Source organism: Pollicipes pollicipes, unplaced genomic scaffold, assembly GCF_011947565.3.
Source record: "Pollicipes pollicipes isolate AB1234 unplaced genomic scaffold, Ppol_2.1 Scaffold_3087;HRSCAF=3621_pilon_pilon_pilon, whole genome shotgun sequence".
In the NCBI taxonomy this organism is placed as follows: Eukaryota; Metazoa; Arthropoda; class Thecostraca; order Pollicipedomorpha; family Pollicipedidae; genus Pollicipes; species Pollicipes pollicipes.
Genome location: NW_023596225.1, coordinates 46,680,932 through 46,703,943, shown reverse-complemented (window position 1 = coordinate 46,703,943; position 23,012 = coordinate 46,680,932). Strand labels below are relative to the sequence as shown.

Sequence of the window (23,012 nt, the reverse complement as noted above, 5' to 3'; positions counted from 1 at the left end):
AGCGATTCGGGCGGGCTCCTGTGATAATAAGAGCGTGCCGCAATGGGGCGCGAGTTCGTTTAGTTCCACGATGTTGATTTCCGACAATTTTATTACGCTGGCATAAATGCGTATTATTTTTGGCCACATAACAAGGCCCATTCAGGTCTCCACAGCACCAACCAACTGAAGCAGCAAACACCTGTTCCATTCAGCCACCCGGTGCTGACACATTTCGACTCGTTCAGCGCCGTTTCATTCCTGGTTCACACAAACACCCGCCCCCGGCCGGGACGCGGCGCGTGCGCCGGGCAGCGGCAGGGGCCGCTCGGCAGAGACTGACCCCGCCCGAGCCCGCCGGGCGGCCCGACCCCGCCAAACCCGCCCTCCGGCCAGTATCGATTCCGGCGGGTCGACGCGGCGGCGCCGGCAGTTTTGCCGCAGCGATAACCGCCCCGATGTCCTCGTCGAATCACGGACCGTGACCGAGACGAGGTGACACACGAGGCGTGACCTTGACCCGTTCGCGGCGCGGCCACACCCCCCGGTCAGTGACCCGGCCACAGCAGCGGGGGCGGCGGCAGCGGCAGCAGCGGAGGCGGGGTGCCAGCGGCCACGCGGTTTGATCAATGCTCCCTCGCTCCCCGGAGCACGCCTCTGCGGGCCGACAGAGTCGGGCGGCGCAGACCGGCGCGGGCTCACCTCCGAGAACGTGCCGCTCCGCTCCAGGGGCGGGGCCGCCATGTCGGCCCGCCGCCACGGCACCGTCTCCGCTCCCAGCGCGGCCCCGGCCGCCGGCTGACTGGCGCCGGCGACGGCGGCGACCCCGTCGAAGCCGACGGCCGACGCGGCGCCGGAGGCGGCACGGCCGCCGGACCGAGGCGGCCGGTCCGGGCGGGTGTGGCAGCGTTGTGCGTCACGCACCGGCTGAGTCAGCCGGTCCGGCCGATCGGGTCAACAGGCCATGTCGGGGTGGGCACGTGCGGCTGGGAGCACGACTGGCTAGCTGTGGCGACGTACCATACGGGCACGTAACACTGGCCCAGTTGACTTTCTCCATCCAGAGAAGGTGCACCGGAACCAAAATTGATCGCCAGACCTTTTCACGAAAGGTGGAGTCCAAAGTTCAGCACCGCTCAGACACGTCTGTCTGCCCTGTTCACGTTCCGCGCTGTTGAGTCCCACCGGCGCGTGGGACTGAGCCGCGTCTGGGTCTGGTCAGGCTACTCGGGGTTTCCTCCCCTTGCGACATTCCCTTTGTCCAAATACATCTGTGCAATCTTCCGTTCAGATGGCGCGATCAGTGCATTATCATGGTCACGTGAACACCATGGTCACGTGATCCATATTATGACTTCACGATGGATTCCTTGATGACGCTTTGTCGACGATGACGCGATCAGACTCGTAATGACATAACCAGTCCCGTAACGTCATCCATCTCATGACCGCGTTAGCATGCCCAATCATAAAATAGTTTATCATTACTGTAATAACATTTTCTGACGTCGTGACGTCATCTGTCTCATGGTGACGTCATCCGTTCCGTGACAGCGAATCAGTTAACTGACGAGACGGTCCCATCATGCCAAGGTTAGTCATACGGTCCTGTCATCAGTTTGGTGTTGATGCGACCGGTTTCATGACTCAGTGATAAGTTTCGTGCTAACACAATGACCTCTGCCATACCGCGATCACTGTCGTGGAAACGAGATCAATGCAGGGCTGTCAGAACGCTGCTAAAAAGAGATGGAACAACCCCGCTTTTGAAGGTCATTTTCCGTGCATTATGACATGGCATTCCTTAAACTTCAACGGAAAAGCGTGGGTCATGGCCCACATGATCACCCCCCCCCCCCCCCCCCCCCCCCCGTCCCTAAACGTAAAGACTGGAGTGGTCCCTTTTGCTTGGTTTGGATTAGAGCCCTTTCGGCCTTCAGTGACCATTTCAGGACCGTGGGATGCAAGGGAGCGGAGAGAAGTGGTGGGGCAAGACCGCATGCATTGGGAAGTCCTCCGCTGCCGATTCTCGCACAGGACCCACAGGCCACATAGGAACAGCCCCCCCCCGCACAGGCACAGGAACCCCCGGGCAGGCACAGGAATCCTCGGGGTGTGTGCAGGCGCTCGAGTAGGCACCTAAGCCCGCTCATGGCTGATGAATGCAGCTTATATAGATCAGCTGATTGATGCACAAGATGAACACGGCATTGCAGGAACTCCGCATAAAGCGTGGATGAGGACAGCAAGGCGGATGGGCTGGCCTCACCGGTTCAGGCACTAATTTCACGTCAAACACAACTGAAGCTTTGAGGCCAGATTCTCAGCGATCTCTCAGTTTCCTTTTCTTGGGATACAATGCGGTCTTTTAGCACCAATACCCCAGAGCGGTCTTGAGGGCCCGACGAGGGACAAGAAAAAGCTGAGAAAATGTGGTTTGCTATAAAATCCAAGGTTAGCCGCGCCTCAGTAAGCTTCCCACACGTGAGAGCTGTCGTGGACACATTAATTCGATCCATCTGGTCTCACTGCAACAGGTGACAGGTCTTCTTCTCCTCTCCCCTGCCGCGAGCGCCGGCAGATGGCTTCGCAATGAACCGGTTGACCTCGTGACCTCATGGATGTCACCCTGCATACCGAGCGGTACGGCACCAGACGGCGGAATGGGTGCAATGTGCACGCCCCGCTGCAACTGTATCCGCAAGTGCAGTGCGCATAATAATCGACGGGATGATTCAGTGGAACCCATTGGGCACTTTTCCAACGCCCTATGTGATCGATGGTAAGAATCTATATGATGGTAATAATCTGTATGATGCGTGGTCGAGGGTAATTAAACTCACTGTTGAGACGCTAGACGGGAATTTTTGACGCCGGTCCATCGAGGATCGTGCCAGCGAATGGAGAACGGTGTGCATATGACCGACGAGTGCTCTGTTGTTCACGTTCTACATTCTAGCATTTGTGAGGACCATTTGTTTGGACCACCCGAATTGTTATGTTTAAGCTGTGGAACAGTTGGCCATAATGAGACATTGTTGCCTGATGGTTCCAGCACGGGAAAGCACCCCGAAACAAACGGAATACCACGTAATGTAAGCCGCAACCACCTGTCGGTGTCTGGGTGATTAACGGATGTCTTTGTGACCAGAGCTGTGGCCTGAAAACAAGCGGTTCCCGGGCGGGAGAATCTTGACAGACAACGCGCGGTGCGCCCGAGGGGACACGCACACACGGCAGCGGTGACTGATGTAGTAGCCAAACAACCCGCTGCTGGAGATGATAGACTGAGCTCAACCAAACAAGATCTTCCCTTGGCCAGCTGAGCGGTGGAACAAGCACAAAAAACGCAAACAACGCACGAGGCGAGCAGCTCCGTCGGGACCCGCTGCCGCTGTCGCGAGGTCGGTTACAGGCAGCCCAGGCACGAGCGGCTGGCGATCCGACCTCAGTCTCCGGACCCAGTGTCGCCATCTCCTACAGCCGCGAACGGTCTTCTTGTGAAGAGATAGACTTGTGAATGAACGAATCTCGCCCAGTGAATCACAGACCAAAGACGTTTACGTTGGTGTCAGAGTCAGTGTCGGTGTCCTCGTCAAGAACGAACTGTGCACCAAAACGTAGGTTTCCGAACAGGACGCGACACGCGCTGCAGGGGATTCGGGTCACATCGCGGTCAAACGCACCGACCAAAATACACCCTCCCCCTCCTCTGCACCCATGGGATGGGTAATTCAGGCTAGCCTGTGGGCTGAGCCGGCGTTGTTTGCTCCTCGACGAGCCTAGCGTCACATCCCGGCGTGGGAAACTGAAGCCCAGCTGACGGCTTGGGGAAATACACTTCAAATATATTTCTCCTGTTAAAATTTTAAGTATCAGTATTTTCTAGATCCAGCTGGCTTTCTTATTTCAAAGATAAGCATTCAATCCAGCACATCATTTGCACATGACATCTCACAATTTTGCGCGTCTCCTTCCCCGCAATGCATGAAGTAAACCACTGTCATTACGAAGATGATCGGCGTTTCCCGCCTCCATTCGGGCACGTCGCAAGGCGCCAAGTTTCGTCTTGAGAACGTCTCAAGGTGTCGGAGGACGTCTCATCGTGCACGCGTCTCTGTCTCACCCCAAAGAGAACAATCGCAGCAAGACAAAAGCTACCGAATGAACCAGTAAAGAATCCCGTAATGTATAAGCATTGTTCAAAGTTACGGGCTCCCGATGCTCTCATCCCGGATTTTGTTGCCCGGCATAGCTGGCGGGCGACGGGGCGTAAACGCGGAGCGCTCTACGCAGGCCTCTGCGCACGGTCCACAGCGCGGTAACCTTACACCCGCCCGGCGAGCTCCCGCCGCGTCCGCCGGCGCCCACACGCGCGCGCGCGCCCGCGCTGGCGCAATGTGGCGTCGGAGCCGACACAGGGACCTCTGACGGCCGCCGGCAGCGACGGCCGACTATCAGCTCATTTATCTGGGCGTGGCAGACGCGGTGGCGGGGATCTGGGCGCCCGCACGTGCGGTGGCGCGCTCCTGGCGGGAGACATAGCCGGCCCGAGACGGCGGGGTCCGCGGGGTGGCCTGGCCCGGCGGCAGGCGGGAGCGGCGAGCCGAGGAGCGGTCATCGGGGGCGCCGGTGCGTCGGCCGCGCGCGAGAGGACGGCGCGTGAGGTGATCGGTAGACTGGCGTCGCATCACCAGCTTGAGCGTCGTTCTCGTGCTTTTGCCGCACTGTACGTTAGGAAATAGCTCCGCGCTTCTGTTTAGCTTAGCTTACAGAATAGCTTCAGCACACAGTAACTGTGTGCTGACATCACAAACACAGCCAACAGAATGCCAGGTCTGTTGGATGGAGCAGGCTCGATCACAGCATTTGCTTTATGGTAGTTTTCGCGTCGCTGTTCTGTAGTTCGACAGAGCGTCAGGTCTGAAGTTCAGCTCGGACGCCCGGTTATTCCTCTCAGCCTATTCAAGCCCGACCACGACCTCTGCCGGCGTATTGGCAGCAACGTCATCGACACGCCCTGTTTGTTGCAAACAGCTGACCGTGACCAGCAGGTGTCTTTCCGGCTCATAGACTCCACGCCCCAAGCTAAGTATTCTGAAGGTCTCGGTGATTTTATCACAAGCGATGTGTTGGCCTCAACATCGTGAACACACTCCGCATTTTTAAACCACGAGGAGAAGGGATGAAATTGTGAGAGAATTATGAGAAAGGATTAAGCAGACGTTGCTGAAGCGAGCTGACGCCTTATGGGTGCTCCCCGATGGCACCAGCACTTGACTAAGTCCTCGCGGCTGGGCGCGCTCAAGACCGTCGCCCGCCGTTGCCGACGCCACCCACGCGCCCGGTCGAGCGGTAACTGTTCGGCGCCGGACCAGCGGGACGGCACCGGACCGCGGTCGGCCGGCCGGCGGCGGGCGGCGGCGACAGATGGCGCGGCCCGATCTGGGTTAGCAGCGGCGCCCGTCCAGCAGGCGGCCGGCCGCCGACCGCCCACCGTTAGCCGCTTAGCATGTCCGCGACGTGAGGGGGAGGGGGGGGGGGGGGCGTGAGGAGCCGGGAGGCGCCCAGACGGAGAGGCCGCGGCGCTGACGGGTTAGGACATCAGAACACGGCCAGACGGGGCCGACACCGAGAGGCCGCCGGACGGGGAGAGGCGGCCGCGCCAGCCGAGCGGCGCATGGGACGGCGGTGACCGGCAGAACCCACATACGGGTCAGAGAAGGGGCCGGTAGTGAAGGGTTACCGGTGGCTCGTCTAATACTCTGCGGAGGCCATACTCCGCGCCCAGCGAACAAGCTAATGAGTCAGCGATAGAACGCAGAACTCGTAGCTGACTAGGATCCATGTCATGACCGAATTCATCACCCACTCGGAGCAAGTTGGGTTCATCGTGGCGAAGGTAATTTGCGTTGCATTCTTTAGCGCCAAACATGCTTAAGTGAGTCAATAACGAACCGGTACTGAATTACTAACAAATCATCGCACAGTACGATCTTGCACATACAGCGTGGGACAGCCCGACAGCCTATCATTCAGTCACGGCGTCCTTAGGTAGGTGGTTCTCTGTAATCGACAGTGTCAACAGGCGATTGCGTGATTCGTCATCCTAACCTGCAGTGTCCATCCTGACAACATGGCAGCGCGCCACCGACGACTACCCACAGCGCTCTTGTTGGCAACTCGCCGAAGGAAACAGCAGGAAAGACGGGACAGTCGCCGATGCATGTGTAACGACAGACTTTACGACACGTCAGGCAGAGTGTCCGGGAGCTGGCGGCTTGTTTGGTGTTTTTTTTGGGGGTGGGGGGGGGGGGGGCGGGGGCCCCGCGTTGCCCGCGCCGGAAGCCCAGCAGGTGATCCCATTCGCCGCCAGTGGTTTCCTACCGCGTTCGCTGCCGCAGTCCAGGGCCGTTGGGTTTGAGTCGTGTGTGGGTGTCTGCCCGGCCGGCAAAACAGCGCAGCGGCGGCCGTCTCGGTGTGTCAAGGCCCACCAGCCTCACTGACAGCGCAGTGACGCTTACCGTGGCTCGGAGCGATGGGCCCGCTCAATGTGGGGCACTGGCCCGGTCAGCGTGAGTACCCATTCGCAGCAGCCGAAGACCAGGCCTACACTTCTCAAAGGTTCATCACCCAGATGCCGACTACAGGGACACGTTGGTGAAAGCAGTTGTCTTAGTTTCATTGAGGGGAAGTGCGCGATCATTTTTTCTTGATTTCCTGCTTGACTTGCTGCTGCCAATCAGACATCTCCGATATTTGTGGCATACAAGTCAAACTGGAATCAGTGGGATGACTCTGGATGACCGCAGCCAGCAAAAATTGTCTGTTGGTTTTTAATCATCTGCCTGCTTGTAAAATCCACGCTATCCGCGTATTTTCTTCGCAGCGAGGCAAAAACCTCGAAAACACGTTGCTCTGCTTGTTGACGAAAACCAAACAAAGCGCGGTCCACCTCAGGCAGACATGAAAGCCAGCGAGAGAGGCGATAACACCGGCCACCAGTCTGTGAAGCAAGCGCCCGTGTGCAGGCCGCGTAAAGGCCACCTTAGCAAACGCCATCGCTTTACAAACAGGGAGGTATGGAACCCCTGAGAAGACATCACGCTCGCTGTCCTCATCCCAGCGGCCACAGCGAAGCAGCATGTAGCCTGGGCAGAAACGACAGCATTCGCCATAACGTCGAATAGCTTTTAACACAACGTTCGCGTCTTTGATAAAGGTTCTGTTCGGACAAGTGTCATCTTCCCTGGTGAATGGATTGGTCGCATGGTTTTTGTATGAATATTTACCGACTGTGGCTTACAAGCCTCTCTACAAGCTTCAGCCTGATACCAGACAAGGTAGAAGTTAGTTGCTCCTTTTATGAGCGTTAAGTTTTCACTCCGTAAAGAGAACTGTCGTTTAGACGTCGGGCAGAAAAGACAATGACAAATGATCGTCCGTATACCTGCTCCTCTAGCCCTGATGCCTCTACTTTCGGATTGTTCCGTGTCGGCACCAGCCTCGGCAGCGCGGCGCACTACTTTCGATGCCGTCCGTCTGTCCACAGCTGCGGCGCGCGGAGAGTACCGGCTCCGAATCCGAGTCACGAACACCATTCCCACGGTCATCAATTGCGGGGCGACGTGACGGCGCTGTCACCGCGGGCGCCGCCGGAGGGCCCCGACCCGAGGCCCCGCGCTCCGGACGACCTACAGCGTCAGCCGCGCGGAAGCTTCGCCAGTCGGGCCAGGAGGAGGCTGGTCGCCGTGGTTGGCACGAGCTGGGCAAATGAGTTTTCCTGTTCTTCGCGTTCCATCACCAGCATTCAAGTTAGCAGTGGCCAGATGCTCACTTACCGCTCTAGTTGGCCGGTAAAGCCAATTACGGCCACCGAGCGCCAATTAGCTTCGGCCATACACTTCACCAAGGCCACACTAATTACCCACCCAGGAGAGGCAGCTGACCTATAGACAGAGCTCCCTGGAGCGTCGCTCGCGAACACCTGACCCCACTGGAGCGGCGGCCAACAACACGTGTCGACACCTTCGATCTGGCCGCGTCTGCCAGCGACAAGCCCGGCGGGTCCGGCGGCAGTTTTTGCGCGGTGGCCGGTCAGGGTCACACCGGTCAGACTGCTGTCCGAAAGCCGCCGCACGAGATCGCGGTCACCTCCGCGGTCATCAGAGCACGTTCATCCGCGTTCAGAGGAGGTACACCCGGTGGGGATTTGCACGGTTCAACGGCGAGACACCCGCAAGTAGGTCGAAGCGTACATCCAGCTGCATGACTGCAGATACAGGCCCGCCCCCCCCCCCCCCCCGGCTGCTGCCAGCGCAAGCCGTGGACCCGCGCGACAAAACCGGCACCGCGGCTGTGAGACAGCGTTGTGGCTGCAATTCGTTACAACGCTGGACCTCCACACCTCGTGCCTGCCAGCTGGACAGCCGTCCTTGGTGAGCCGACGACACGGGCTACCGGCCTGATTTTTTGCTCCGGCCGGCCGGACAGCGGGCCAGCGGAGAGGCCGTCGCTCTCCCGGGACCGCCACCGTACACCGGTCACCAGTCAGCGCGGTCAGCACAGCTAACGGCAGTCGTGACGTCACAGGCCGTCACGTCACGGCAACACACGGCGTCCTCTGCACGGCAGGGCTCGCGGGATGAGATGCGCCCGTGCAGGCTGGATGGGATGGGGAGGGGGAGGGGAGGGGGCGTGACGGTTCAATGGTGCTGAATGTTTTAGCGGCCATGTGTCAAGTGAAGCCGCCTGTGCTTGTCAAGCACGCAAAAGCCGTAGCGTCGCGAAAAGCGAGCGACTTTTCGTCATCTGTCGTGCTAGGAGTGAGTCTCGTGTCCATCAAAATGCATAGCAGTTGCCACCAAGACGCGCACGCATGCGGGCGGGCGTGTAATGCACCGGATACTTTTCCACGAATGCGTAACGGACGTCGTGCTGCACTTGAGTGCATCGTCGCACCAAGAAAGAACGATGAGCATACAAGGGTCGTAACAGCTCCCTACGCCCTGCGAGCTTGATGAAGAGCGTAGCACGGACACCCCTCCAAGGTGTTGTTTCACATGCCGTCGGTCCGCCGGCGCGTCCAGCTCCGGCTAGCCGATGAGAGCTACTCACGTCCGACATCGACGTCCGTCTGTCGGTCTGCCGGCGCGCGTGGCGTCGCCGTCACAACACCCTTCCCCAGCCCACACCACCCCTCCAGCAGCGCGTCCGCGACTGAGCAGCGGCCGCGCCGCGCGCGCCGGGCGGAGCCCCGTGCCGTGTGACGTCACCAGCCAGGTGACGTCACGCGTCCGTCAGCTGACTCACGCGCGCCGGCCGGCGACGGAGGCGCGGCCTGGGTCGGCCCGCTCTTTGTAAACATGACGGATTGGCGGCCGCGTGACGGGTGGAGGGAGAGCGGCACCGTCAGCCGTGATGGATCGGTCAGCTGACACGAGGCACCGCTGCCGGCCGGGATCCCTGCCGGAGCTGACGGCGTAGCTGGATAGGCCGGCTGGACAGGCTGCGTTTGGTGTCCGACCTGACCCACCAGGCGGGCGGGCAGTTCGCGCGGGTGGCCCTGATCTAGTTCGAGGGAAAACGCTTCTCGCAGGTTGTGGGGTCTGCCTGAGGCCAAATGGTTTCACCGCACCATGCCGAGGCTGATCTGGCCGGACCGTTTAACAGTGATTATGACGAACGGATCTTACAATCTGCTCCTGAACACGAGATCTGCACTTGCGGGCTGGGTCGGGACGTGACTGACCCCAACAGCTGATCGCTTCTGTGTATGGCAGCGTTCAATGACAGCTAACGACAGCCTAAACGGCCAGAATCACGCAGCGAGCGCCGCTGACACAAGAGCGTATCTGCGTCATAGGTCATGACTGTGCAGTGGACATCAGCCGCTCCGCCACACACACAAACAGCGCCCTTCTTCGTATGACCCGCACTCAGCAACAAGCGGACTGCCGAGAGGTCAGCGCTAAGCGACGTGGGCACCGACCACTGAACAAACGCAGACCGATAGCGTCTGCAGCGTTGCCATAACACGGCCAGTTATGACGGCGCTTATCGGCTGTCCTTATTAGCATTGCAGCAGTGTCACAAGATTGATAAGATAGGGGAGCTGACGAGGTCGGCGCCCAGCCGGGCGGTGACAGTGACCGGCGACTCTGGTCCACTCTGACTCTGACTCGGGGTCGAGCGCACCGAGGCACACATGCTATGGAGGGCCTGCCCCGGATGCGCCAGAGCTTTTGACACTTAATAGTGGAGGTCGACGCCTCCCACAGAAGCGGCGCAAATGGGTGCTGTCGTGTAATCTGCAAGCGACATGGCGGAAACCGATTGTGCAAGATAATCTGTCAAGAGGCTTGAGAAAGAAGGTTCCAGATTCATTTCTAGCCAAATGAGGCAAACATTCTGGGATTATTAAAGCAGCATTGCCACTTCCGCAATGTTTTGTTCCAATGGTCTCCGCGCACTGCTATGAACAATGGTGTCACATTCAAGAATGCCCTTTAACGTGCTGCCAAACTTAGAAGCGCTGTTATCAGCCATCAAGACCAAGGCTCCGCAAGAGTATCATGGCGAGAAGAGTAATGTCTTTCGGCGCGTCCAATTTTTTCAATGACGTCGAACGTTGTGGGAACTACGCCGCACATGAGCTGCACTGAGCTTCAAAACGTGAGATCTTGGTAACCATAAATCGAAAATTATTATGCCTCGTGTCATGAATGGGGCTTTGTATTCCTTGAAGCGGCTTTGGGCTCCTAAGGTGCGTCTCAGCCACCAAAAACTTGGACTTTAATTAGCAGTCACCAAAACTACGAGAAGCCACCAAACGTCTTTTGGAGGAAAGTCATCGCCGCGAAAATATCACAGTGCTACCCGAAGGTAGCACCTCGGTGATAATCAGCACGGATCACGGCGAAAGTAGCAGCATGCTGACCGTGCTCGCCATTAAGCCCGAGGCGCGGCCCGTGGCTCGGCGTCCAGCGCCTTTACGATGCAGGAGCGCGGCTGGAGCGGCGGCCGGCAGCTAGAGCTCCGGGCGGGCTGCACGCTCTCGACCGGTCCCACGCTATCGCCGTCGCTTCCGCGCGCGTCGGTCCGTCCGGGCGGGCGACGGCAGTCTTTCCGGGCGGCCAGCGGCGGTGGGAACGTCGCGGCCAGGCTTCCGGGCTCGGCCACTCGCGACTCGCCATCGGCTGATGGCCGACCAGCGACTCATGAAAGACCGTCGGCGACCGATCGCGGCGTATGGTCGGCGACGATGACTCGCGGGCACTGGCTGGTGATTGGCTGGTAACCACTGACGCGTGATGACGAGCAGAAACTCGTCTTCGGCGCCCAAAGACTCGGAGCGGTCGAGTGGTGGGGAGTCCGGGACTGGCAATATTAGAGGCCTGCGACTCGTTGACTAGCGAGTGACGACAACTGATGCAAGTAGACTTATAACTGGCGGCTAATGCTGATTCGCAACCGGTGATCAATAGCTGATGACGAGCCATCGGTCACCGGGCATTGGCAGATCACGAGACGCTGTAACCTGCCAAGAGTTCGCCGGTGACGTCGACCCGCGCCCGGTCACACGTGAGCGGCCAGATCGGCGGATCCTCCGCCGCTCGGTCAGGTCGGCGGCTCCTCCGCCGCTCGGCCAGGTCAGCGGCTCCCCGGCCAGGTCAGCGACTCCTCCGCCGCTCCTCGGCCAGGTCAGCGGCTCCTCCGCCGCCCGGTCAGGTCGGCGCCTCCTCCGCCGCTCGGCCAGGTCGGCGGCTCAGCGGCTCCTCCGCCGCCCGGCCAGGTCGGTGGCTCCTCCGCCGCTCGGCCAGGTCAGCGGCTCCTCGGCCGCTCGGCCAGGTCAGTGGCTCCTCCGCCGCTCGGTCAGCGCTGGGCCGCAGGCCGAGCGGCGGCAGGCGGGACGCGGGCCGTGTTTTTGTGCCGACAGGTGACGCACGGCGCCGCTTCACGCCCGACCGCGAGGGACGGCGGCAGGTCACGTGACAGCCCGCCACGCTAATGACCGTCGGGCCCAGGTACCCTCGGAGGTAATTACCCTCCGGCGGGTAGGGATCGATCTGAGTGCCCCAATAGCGTGCTCACGACCATAGATTGGAGCCCGGTGCGCGGCCGGCGCCCGTCGCCCACAGATCGTTCGGCTACGACCTGAAGTCGGCGCAGCGCTGGACGAGACACTACGGCTATGGGAAGCTGCATGGCCAGGTGCGTCAGAGCGTTGGCTCACGTGTCGCAGGATCGCTGCTGTTTCATCAGCTGCTTGAAGCCAGGGCTCGTGGGAGCTATTTTAGTCACAGCGCTAAACAGACCTCGAGCCGCGGTAAACATTTCCTTGCGGCGCGTTCTCTGAGTGCCGTGCCTTCAGTCCATCAACAAGACATCTGTAGAAGGCAAATTGATGGTGGCACGCGACGGATGGGGAGCGAGCGGAGTGAACAAACGCTGAGCACTGATGAAACTCCGCGCCACAGCGGAAAATTGGGACGCAGCCTTTCATTGGACGGAACATAACAACGCTTGAGCCTCTCCAGCTCTCCATCATGGTCTTGAGCCTTCTGTTTCACCGGCCGTGGTGATTGAGGCCCCTTCCAGCCTCATGTAGCCGCCACTGTTCGTTTGCTGTTGCTGCCCCGGTCAGTTCAGGGTCTCCCAGCAGCTTCTGACGCCGCTCAGCTCCGCTCTGAGGTCATCTCCTTAGCTCCCTCCCCATGGCCCTGCGGTCCTTTCGCCAGCTCGCTCGCACGCTATGGCTCTGCGGTCCTCCCCTCGGCTCGCTTGCCATGACTCCGCGGTCCTCTCCTCAGCTCGCTTGCCATGGCTCTGCGGTCCTCCCCTCGGCTCGCTTGCCATGGCTCTGCGGTCCTCTCCTCAGCTCGCTTGTCATGGCTCTGCGGTCCTCTCCTCAGCTCGCTCGTTCGCCATGGCTCTGCGATCTTCGCCTTAGCCCTCTCACCATAGTTCTACCCACCCTCAGCCCGCCTTCCAGCCCGCTCACCCAACGACGGGGTCCAGCCTCTCCGGTCGCCGGTGACGGCAACATCGCACCGGCGGCCGGCGCAGAGCGACCGGCGAGGAGAGAGTCGGCCGACCGGCGGCTTGGGCCGGGTCTGCGGCCGGCGCAGAACGACCGGCGCGGAGAGAGTCGGCCGACCGGCGGCTTGGGCCGGGTCTGCGGCCGGCGCAGAACGACCGGCGCGGAGAGAGCCGGCCGACCGGCGGCTTGGGCCGGGTCTGCGGCCGGCGCAGAACGACCGGCGCGGAGAGAGTCGGCCGACCGGCGGCTCGGGCCGGGTCTGCGGCCGGCGCAGAACGACCGGCGCGGAGAGAGCCGGCCGACCGGCGGCTCGGGCCGGGTCTGCGGCCGGCGCAGAACGACCGGCGCGGAGAGAGCCGGCCGACCGGCGGCTCGGGCCGGGTCTGCGGCCGGCGCAGAACGACCGGCGCGGAGAGAGCCGGCCGACCGGCGGCTTGGGCCGGGTCTGCGGCCGGCGCCGACCGCGGTCTGGGGTCGAGCCCGCCGCCGCCCGGTCCGGCACCTGCCGGTGACCGCGGCCGGGCACGGCGGAGCCGCCGCGGGGCGCAGCTCACCGCACCCCAGCAGATGTCCGCAGGGTGGCGCCGACCGCCGGCCGAGGCGGAGGTCAGTGGACTGTGTGACGGACCGTCCCCCAGACCGCCACCGCCAGCTTCGACACCGCTAAACCGACCCGGCCAAGATGGAACGGACGCAACTGTGCTGCGGTTAACAATCTAGAACAGTCGGGTCGGACTGGAATCGGACTTGCCATACTTCAGAAGAACGGCCTGGGTTATAAAATGTGCCGTGATCTGACGTGGTTTTTACGAGGAAGCATAGCCAGACCGGGCCAAAATGAGACCATGACCGCCTAATGTAGTAAAGGTCAGACCCAGGCTCATCCCACTGTACCATTACACATAAACATGGCAAATGGACATGTAAGGTGGAAGAATCGGCAGCATTTATATATATATATATATATATATATATATATATATATATATATATATTTATTTGTAGATAAAAGTACAACTTTTTTGGACTGTATGCGCAGAAAAGAGACTTACATACTACAGGAAATATGGGTTTAGACAGTAACTTTAAGAGGACATATTCTCCCCCAAAATATGTGGTCCATCCTACTGGTAACGTGTGTCTTTCCAGATCCCTGTGCCGCAAGCTTCCACTCCCCGTGCTCTGCATTTTTGAGCTCCATCATATGTAGCATAGGATCTGCCACGAAAGAGCTCATACATAATAGCGCTGCGTAAATTTAAGGTTTCCGCGACTGAGAAACAAAGCCATGAGGTGGTCTTCCGCCCGTTTAAATTATTTTGCGGATTATCTCCGGCGTGCCTGGTTGACCGATTCTGACGAATATAATTCCAGAATACGTTCTACCGGTGAACCACGAGCAGCCAGCTTCGGCAAGAACCAGTGGCGTATCCGGAGGAGGCATAGCACATTCTCACGCCCCCAAACATGCATAGGCCATGTTAATTCAGATTTGGATGACGTGCTGATGACCGTTGATCGAGACCTGTGACACTGTGGCACCTCTCCTCCGGTCTGCTCGCCGTGGCACCTCTTCTCCGGTCGCTGTGGCACCTCTTCCCCGCTCTGCTCGCTGTGGCACCTCTTCTCCGGTCGCTGGGGCACCTCTTCCCCGCTCTGCTCGCTGTGGCACCTCTTCTCCGGTCGCCGTGGCACCTCTTCTCCGGTCGCTGTGGCACCTCTTCTCCGGTCTGCTCGCCTTGGCACCTCTTCTCCGGTCGCTGTGGCACCTCCTCTCCGGTCGCTGTGGCACCTCTTCCCCGGTCTGCTCGCCGTGAGCGCCTGTGCGGAGGGCCGCACCTGGCTAAGCCGCCGAGCCGACCCCCGGCGTCCGACGAGAGAAACCACTCTAACACCTGCCAACCGGCACCTGGGGCCGGCTCGCGCTGTCGTGACCAGCGGCCGGTCACGGGCCCTGAAACCCGGGACAGCGGGCAGAGGCCGGCCACAAGCAGAGTAGGCGGGATGGAGAGGGGAGCTGCCACCTGCCACCTGGCACCTGTGCCCGGCTCACGCTGCAATGACCAGCGGCCGGCCACGGGTCCTACAGCCCGGGACAGCGGGCAGACACCGCTACCGGCCGAGCGGGCGGGATGGAACGAGGGCTGACACCTGCCGCCCGGCACCTCGGCCCCGGCTCGCGCTGTCGTGACCGCGACCGGTCACAGACAGCGCAGCAGTCCCGGGTCAGCGGGCCGACACCGGCCACCGGCCGGGCGGGCGGGATGGAACGAGGGCTGACACCTGCCGCCCGGCACCTCGGCCCCGGCTCGCGCTGTCGTGACCGCGACCGGTCACAGACAGCGCAGCAGTCCCGGGTCAGCGGGCAGACACCGGCCACCGGCCGAGCGGACCGGATGGAGAGAAGGGCTGTCACCCGTCGCCCGGCACCTGGGCCCCGGCTCGCGCTGTCGTGACAGCGGCTCGCCCTGTAGCGACCGGCGGCCGGCCAGGGGCCCTGCAGCCCTGGACAGCGGGCCGACACCGGCCACCGGCCGGGCGGGCGGGATGGAGAGAAGGGCTGTCACCCGTCGCCCGGCAGGCCACCTCCGGAGGAGAGAGTGGACGGCGCGGCTTCTGACAGCAGTCAGCGAGACAGACCGGCAGGGAGGAGATGACAGCGGCCTGTCGTTCAGTCCGCGCAACTGAGGAGAAACTGTCCTCTCGCTGCCAGCAGAGACCGTGGACTGAGAGGAAGCTGTCGCCGAGGCTCGGGCACACGCCGGCGGGGAGGGCGCAGCGGAGAGCTGCGGCGACGCGGCGGGCCAGCAGGCGGAGTCAGAGAGGCTCCGGTGGCCCGCGGCGCGCCGGTCACATTGCTGGGAGAAGCTGTGTCAGCGGCCCGCGCCGGCGTGGAGAGAAGCACAGTGAGCTGGCAGCACGGCCCGGGCAGAATGCAAATCGGACGGAATGGAGAGAGAATGAGAAAGCAATCGCCCGTGGCGCTGCTCAGACATGCACGACTGCGCCGAAGAGTCGGCCAGAGCACCAGCGCATGCACTGATGGTGCACTTCTTCAGCACCAGTGCAAATGAGCGGCTTGGAAATTGTTGAATAGAATCCCATCCGTTCGACGTGGCCCCATTCAAAGTTTGATTGGTTCAGGCACCAGCAAAGACGTAACTAGGACAGAAAGAGCTTACTGTTTCTGATGTTTCCCATCCATGTGACACCAAATCAACAATCCACGACAGTACATAGCAGAGCTCGTTACAATCTTGGACTATATGGGCCAGCCGGATTCAATAGTTGTAACCGGTTAAAAAATAAATCCACTCAGCAATCCGTTATTTTCAAAATCCACAAACCCATGCGATTCAGTCTTCTACAACACATCAAGGTTTCTGCGTCATCTAAATCGATGTGTCACTTAGTACACGTACCTGACGTGAAATGTCAAATCTGGTCAAAATCATCCACATTTAAGTGATAACGTGACAAAGGACTTGTAGCTCCGTTCTAATTCATTCGTTCTGGCCAAGCTCCGTGCTTGATCAGACCCTAATCCGCGCTGACCGGTCCATATATAGACTAATCTAATCTGTGGGGCCCTCCGGACCACCCCTGTAATCGGATTGTTCCTGCTAACAGTTCCGTTTTAAACAAAGAGTACAGCGTAGTCGTTTTCCGAATTTTGATTTTCAGGTTGCAGCCTAATCCAACACACTTCCTTTGATCAATCCACCAACCAATCCGCCTTTTCAACAAAAAACAAAACAAAACAAAAAACCAAAACGATGGGGTCCAACCGGCCACACACAACAAAACCATTTCTCCTAATCGCCCGAAGCAATACATCATATTGCGGCTGGACTTTACATGTACTGTCAAACGTCGCACAGTTTGGCACGATCACTACTTCTTGCCATTGAATTTTTCATTCCATTCAAATGAACTCGCTCCCCTCAAGCTTCTGTTCCGGTCAGATCCCAGTTCGTGCTGATTGGAGATCTCCCTATCCGGTCTAGCTCGATCCATGGATTTCTCCAACTTCCGACGACCTTAAGTATCACGATATTTGTGTCTCAGTCCACTCTTCTAAAAGCATTGTTTAAATTACAGACGATTGCTGTTTGGACTAGCGGCAGTGCCGTATCTAATTTAAACACACCTGAGGTCGGCTTCAGCGCGCGCGGACATTCATTTCGCTCGCCGCGAACGTCGCGAGCCCCGCCGAAGGAGCCGTGACCTAGAGAGCAGGCTTTTAATGACATATCTGTCCTAGACTTCACCAGACGGACAGGTAATTCGGCGATCCCACGACCGACTGAACACCGCACAACAAACAGGCGTCGCCGGCCGTCAAGCGACAGAAAGTCCCACAGCCGGCGGCGGCAGCGCACGCAGAAAAACAACGCGTCGGTCCGGAGCCGGCATCCGGGACAGGCGGGCGCCGGCCAGGGCCCCATCAGCGCGCGGTTAGCGGCGGTCCAGCGCCGACAGCGGCCGTGAAGACCGCGCGCTTCCCTCGCTGGCGGCCCCGGCAGCGGACAGCGGAAAATCGGCGCCGGCCGTGCGACCGAGAAACGAGGACGACGCTGCTCGAGGCGCCCGATTGCCGATGTGTTCTCTGTTTAGCGGTGTCCGAAGAGGCGTTGTTTGAGTGAAGTTGGAGCTGAGAGGCTCGGTGCTTGTTGTGTGTCGACTGGATGTGAGAGGCTCTGTCAGTTTTAGGGAACGTTACCAACGGGCCAGAATCCTTCCCATCAAAAATGAAACAACACGCTCACCCCCGGATCTGAAGCCGTCACACACTTGTAACAACATTTTAATATTTTCGCACTTGCGATTAACGCGTAAAAAAACACTGACAAGCAGCCAAACGGACACACGACACCATCGCGAACTGCACGTTCCAGACGGGAGGCCAATGCACCCATGCGACACCTGCGTGAGGAAACGGAAGCGGCTGCGCAGCGGGGGGGGGGGGGGAGGGGGGAGGGAGGGGAGGGGCACAGCGTGGTCCCACCTGGTGGCGCCGACACATGTGTGGCTGGTGGGGCGGATACCGCGCTGTTCACACCCCGTCACGGGGACTGTTACACCGCTCCCGTACAACCCGTCCGTCTGACCCAGACGGCGTCAGCGGCCAGCTGCGGACGTACGACGTTTGCGGCTGCACCGCCTGACACCCATCGCGGGGAAGGGGGGGAGGGAGGAGGAAGGGGGGGGGAGGGAGGAGGAGGGGGGGGGGGGGGCGCACCCCTCCGGCTCCCGGTCCGCCCGCCGCGCCGGGCCGGGCCGGGGACGACCGGCCGACGGTTGCTGCAGTGCCGACTCGCGCGGCGGTGAAGCGTGCCGTGACGCGAGGGCGGCGGCAGCGCCCGGACCCACGTGCCCGCCCCCGGCCCCCACCGCAGTTTCCCCAGACCTGGATGGGGCGTCGGGTCCCAAGCCGGCCATCTCATGTAGGATTTCACCTGGACGTTTTTACGCGAGCGGTCCTCTCGTAGTGTGGGCGAGACGGTCACTTTCACTGGAGAGTCCACCAGACCGAAACAGCGCTCCTTAAACCCACGTTAGACATGGTCTGGTACGCGGGAGCCTTGCAGATTCGTGCACGTACCCTGATTGAATAGCTGGAATCAAGCTGGAAGTAAAAGTTAATAGAGCGGTGCCGTTTCACTACTTAGCGAGGCAGCGGACCGGACCAGTCGTGCATCTAATGCACATGCCCATCGATATGAGCCGCTAAGTTTATTATTGATCGGCGTTGTTGCCTGGATGAACCACGAACACGCCTGCAGCGAACGGGTCGGGTTTGTGGGTGACCTTTTCTCATCTTTGTTTAGGGGAGTGGGGGTGGAGGGGGGGGGGGGGGAGTACGCGATGAACGAACAGATCGCCCATGGCTGTTAACGTCTGGTTCTCCACAGCGAAGTGCTTAATTTTCGCACACTGAGAAGCATAAAATGTGGACAGAACATCCAGTTTACTCTCCGAGGTGAGGTGACGTACGCACAACCGCATGAAAGCCGGCTCCAGCTCCTGAGGACTTCCACTGGATAACTGAAAAACCCAAACATGTTTGCCATGTAGCCATCGTAGTGCCGACAAACTTCCGGCAATTAGGCAAAACTTCTCGAGTCACGTCCGCTGGCTCCACGGCCCCTCCTTTTGCGGGGAAGTGACAGCGACGAACGGTAAGCGGGTGGGCATTGGCGATGCTGTATTCAAGCGGGGGAGCCACGACATCAACAGTCGGGATCACACCGGTGCCGCCGGTGCTGGAGCTGTGCATGAATTGGCAGGAACCAGCGACGATGTCGCCCAAACCGCGCCGGCTCTGAGTCGGTACTCAGTATACGTACACTGGTAGTGGTGCAGAGGTACACTGGTAGCGGTACGAAGGTCCACTGGTAGCGATACAAGGATTCAATACGAAATTGCTCCCGAGCTGCTACGCTCCGGACAACAAATCAGCAAACCAATCCCAGAGGCGTGGCAGACCAGTTCGGCCTCTGCAGCCCAGCTGTGCCCCCACCGCTCATGCCCATTTCATGTGTGCACGTACAGGTGGGCACGGAGCAGCGGTATCATCGATCGCGTTTTATTGGCCGCGTTAGCCGCGCGGGCCATCCACACCAGGGCCGCTGCTAACGGTCTGAGCCAGGACCATCCAGACCAGGGCAGTTGCTAACAGGGCCCGAGCCAGAGCCATCCACACCAGGGCCGCTGCTAACAGGGTCTGAGCCAGGACCATCCAGACCAGGACAGTTGCTAACAGGGCCCGAGCCAGAGCCATCCACACCAGGGCCGCTGCGAACAGGGCCTGAGCCAGGGATATCGACACCAGGGCCGCTGCTAACAGGGCCCGAGCCAGGGCTATCGATACCAGGGCTGCTGCTAACAGGGCCTCAGTCAGGGTCATCCACACCAGGGCGGCTGCTAACAGGACCTGAGCCAGGGCTATCGACACCAGGGCCGCTGCTAACAGGGCCTGAGCCAGGGCTATCGATATCAGGGCTGCTGCGAACAGGGCCTGAGCCAAGGCTATCGACACCAGGGCCGCTGCTAACAGGGCCTGAGCCAGGGCTATCGATACCAGGGCTGCTGCTAACCGGGCCTGAGCCAGGGTCATCCACACCAGGGCGGCTGCTAACAGGGCCTGAGCCAGTGATATCGACACCAGGGCGGCTGCTAACAGGGTTTGAGCCAGGACCATCCACACCAGGGCCGTTGCTAACAGGGCCTGAGCCAGGGCTATCGATACCAGGGCTGCTGCTAACAGGGCCTGAGCCAGGGTCATCCACACCAGGGCGGCTGCTAACAGGGCCCGAGCCAGTGATATCGACACCAGGGCTGCTGCTAACAGGGCCCGAGCCAGGGTCATCCACACCAGGGCGGCTGCTAACAGGGCCCGAGCCAGGGCCCCGCCGCCCCGTGGCGCAGAGCTGTCTGCAGTGCTAGGGAGACCTGGCGGCGATAGGTGTATGCCGCGGCCACGCTAGTGACATCCAGAGCGTAACGGCCGTGGCTCACGGGTTTGCCTAGTGACGGACGTGGCTCACGGGTCTGTCCCGTGACGGACGTGGCTCACGGGTCTGCCTCGTGACAGACGTGGCTCACGTGTCTGTCCCGTGACGGACGTGGCTCACGGGTCTGCCTCGTGACAGACGTGGCTCACGTGTCTGTCCCGTGACGGACGTGGCTCACGGGTCTGCCTACTGACGGCCGTGGCTCACGTGTCTGCCTAGTGACGGCCGTGGCTCACGGGTCCGCCCCGTGACAGACGTGGCTCACGTATCCGCCTCGTGACAGACGTGGCTCACGTGTCTGCCTCGTGACAGACGTGGCTCACGGGTCTGTCTCCTGATGGCCGTGGCTCACGACTCTGTCCCGTGACGGCCGTGGCTCACAGATCTGTCTCGTGACGGCCGTGGCTCACGGGTCTGTCCCTGACGGCCGTGGCTCACGGGTCTGTCTCGTGGCGGCCGTGGCTCACGGGTCTGTCTCACACCTGGCAACCGCATGCGACGAAGCCTGCTCGGCGCAGATGACTCGTTCGAGTCCGAGGACAGATAGCGCCGGCACAACGGACGCTAGAATAGCAGAGTGAAGCAAAAAAGGTTGGTGCTAACAACAAACTTAGCCGAAGTACTTAATTGCCGTATTACTAAGTTTGCTTATGGTTTTTGTCGATTGTAAGGACGATTTGCGCCTATTTCCACACCAAATATTCAGCAGCAAGCACGTAGCTCGCACCCTGAAAGACGTCGTTATCTAGGCACCAAAATACACACATTTACATGGTAACATTGCAGCACACTGTTCATTGCGCTCGCGACCGCTCCCCCCTTTGACTCGCTCGCGACCCCCAACCCTCCTGTTCAGGAAAGCTCGTGCTCCACTTACCCGACCCTTTGGCTTCACACACTTTCTGACATCCACCATCCTCACTGTTTGTTGGCCGACTACTCATCCACGGGGCAACGTTCATGATTGCTGGTCTGGATGCGCGAAACCGGGAGGTGTGGTGCGTCGCCAGCGCCATCTACATGATATTTCATCAACGCATAGTTAAGCCGGGAATCCGCCTGGAGTTATCGTCTGCTTGATCCTGTCTGTTCCTTACCCAGCGGCACAGGCAGAGGGGGAGGGGGGCACGGGGGGCACGTGCCTTCCGGCTGCCAAGCTGGCGACACGGGGGTGGGGTCCCCTGGTCCATCCGGAGGCCCTCAGAGGAATACAGCATACATTGGTCCTCTCCCTGACGCGAGGGGCCCTCTGACCCGCGCAGCCCAGATCGAAGAAAGGGGCCCTTTGCTGGCACATGCCCCCCTGTTAGTCACTGTGGGCCCCGTAACGACACAGGGGCACGGAGCCGACTGTTCGCTGGCGGTGGTCTCTGGCCGACATCAAGCCCCGCATTGTTTCAGGCCGTCCTTAATCGGCGCAAGAGGCATTCCAACTGATATTTCAGGTCACGACCCTACGGGCTGGGATCCTTTATGTGACCTACAGCCAGCCCTTCACGCCGTAATGCCCTCCAATGGGGTCCTTGATCGTCGGTTCCGGTGGGCCTCCGGGCGCCTTTTCGGGCCTTATCGACCACCGTCCCTGGTTGCTTGGGGTCCTTGCCAACACAGGATCCCGTGTTATGCACTGTGGGTCCATAATAGCTTCAGGGGCTCCTACCAATGTAACTCGCTGGCCCCGGCCTTGTAGCTGCTTGGGAGGTGGGCCCTCAGGTCCATACCAACACGGTGTGCCCACTGTGCGCATCCACAGTGTCTAACAGAGGGTCTTGTGTTGGAGAGGGCCCCGGGTCGATCAGGAGCAGTGTTCGTCAGTAGCGTTCCTCAAAAGAAAAGGTCAAGGCCTTATTGAAAGGATAAAGGGCCCGAAGGGTCTAAAGAGCCTGTTCAAACGGCCGGCTGAAGGTCATATGAAGGACCTTCGCAAGTTGGGCCGTCACCTCTCATGTCAGTCAGAAGGCTTCTTGCACTGATTGTGGACCCCTGGGACGATACAGTCCTCTAGGTTGGCCGGAGAACGCCAACGCCGAACAGCCGGCTCCGTGTCGGTCTGAGCTCTAGGAACTCATTTCCTAAGCAGGGACAGGGCTGCGGCGCGCTGTTTTGGATGGTATGAGTCCCTGTGGTAGTCAAGGGCCCACGGCGCATAGCAGGAAGTTAGCGTCGGCAGGGAGCCCTAGTCGGCCAGAACAGGACATTTGCTGACGAAGTGCCGAGATGGGACTGCTCATGCCAGAGGGCCTCTTGCGTTGCTCGGGGTCCGCTGAGAGTGAAAGGAGGCAAGGAAACTTATGATGAGAGACCATAATAAGACCGTGGAGCAGGCTTATGTCAGTCAGGGCCCAAATATCAAACGGGACTCCTCCACCCCATGCCAGTCAAGGGTCCTTCATGCCGAACTGGATTATATGCGCTAACTATTGGACCCCGTGTGGCGATGTATCATCTTGTTGCATCAACCACATCTCCTGCGT

The 23,012-nt window shown here is 60.0% G+C and overlaps 1 pseudogene; it reads right to left on the bottom strand.

Annotated features, from left to right (window-relative positions):
- The window catches only part of LOC119089531 (coronin-1A-like), a 39,673-nt pseudogene extending 18,187 nt beyond the window's left edge, over positions 1 to 21,486 (bottom strand).
- Positions 21,487 to 23,012: the final 1,526 nt, after the last annotated feature.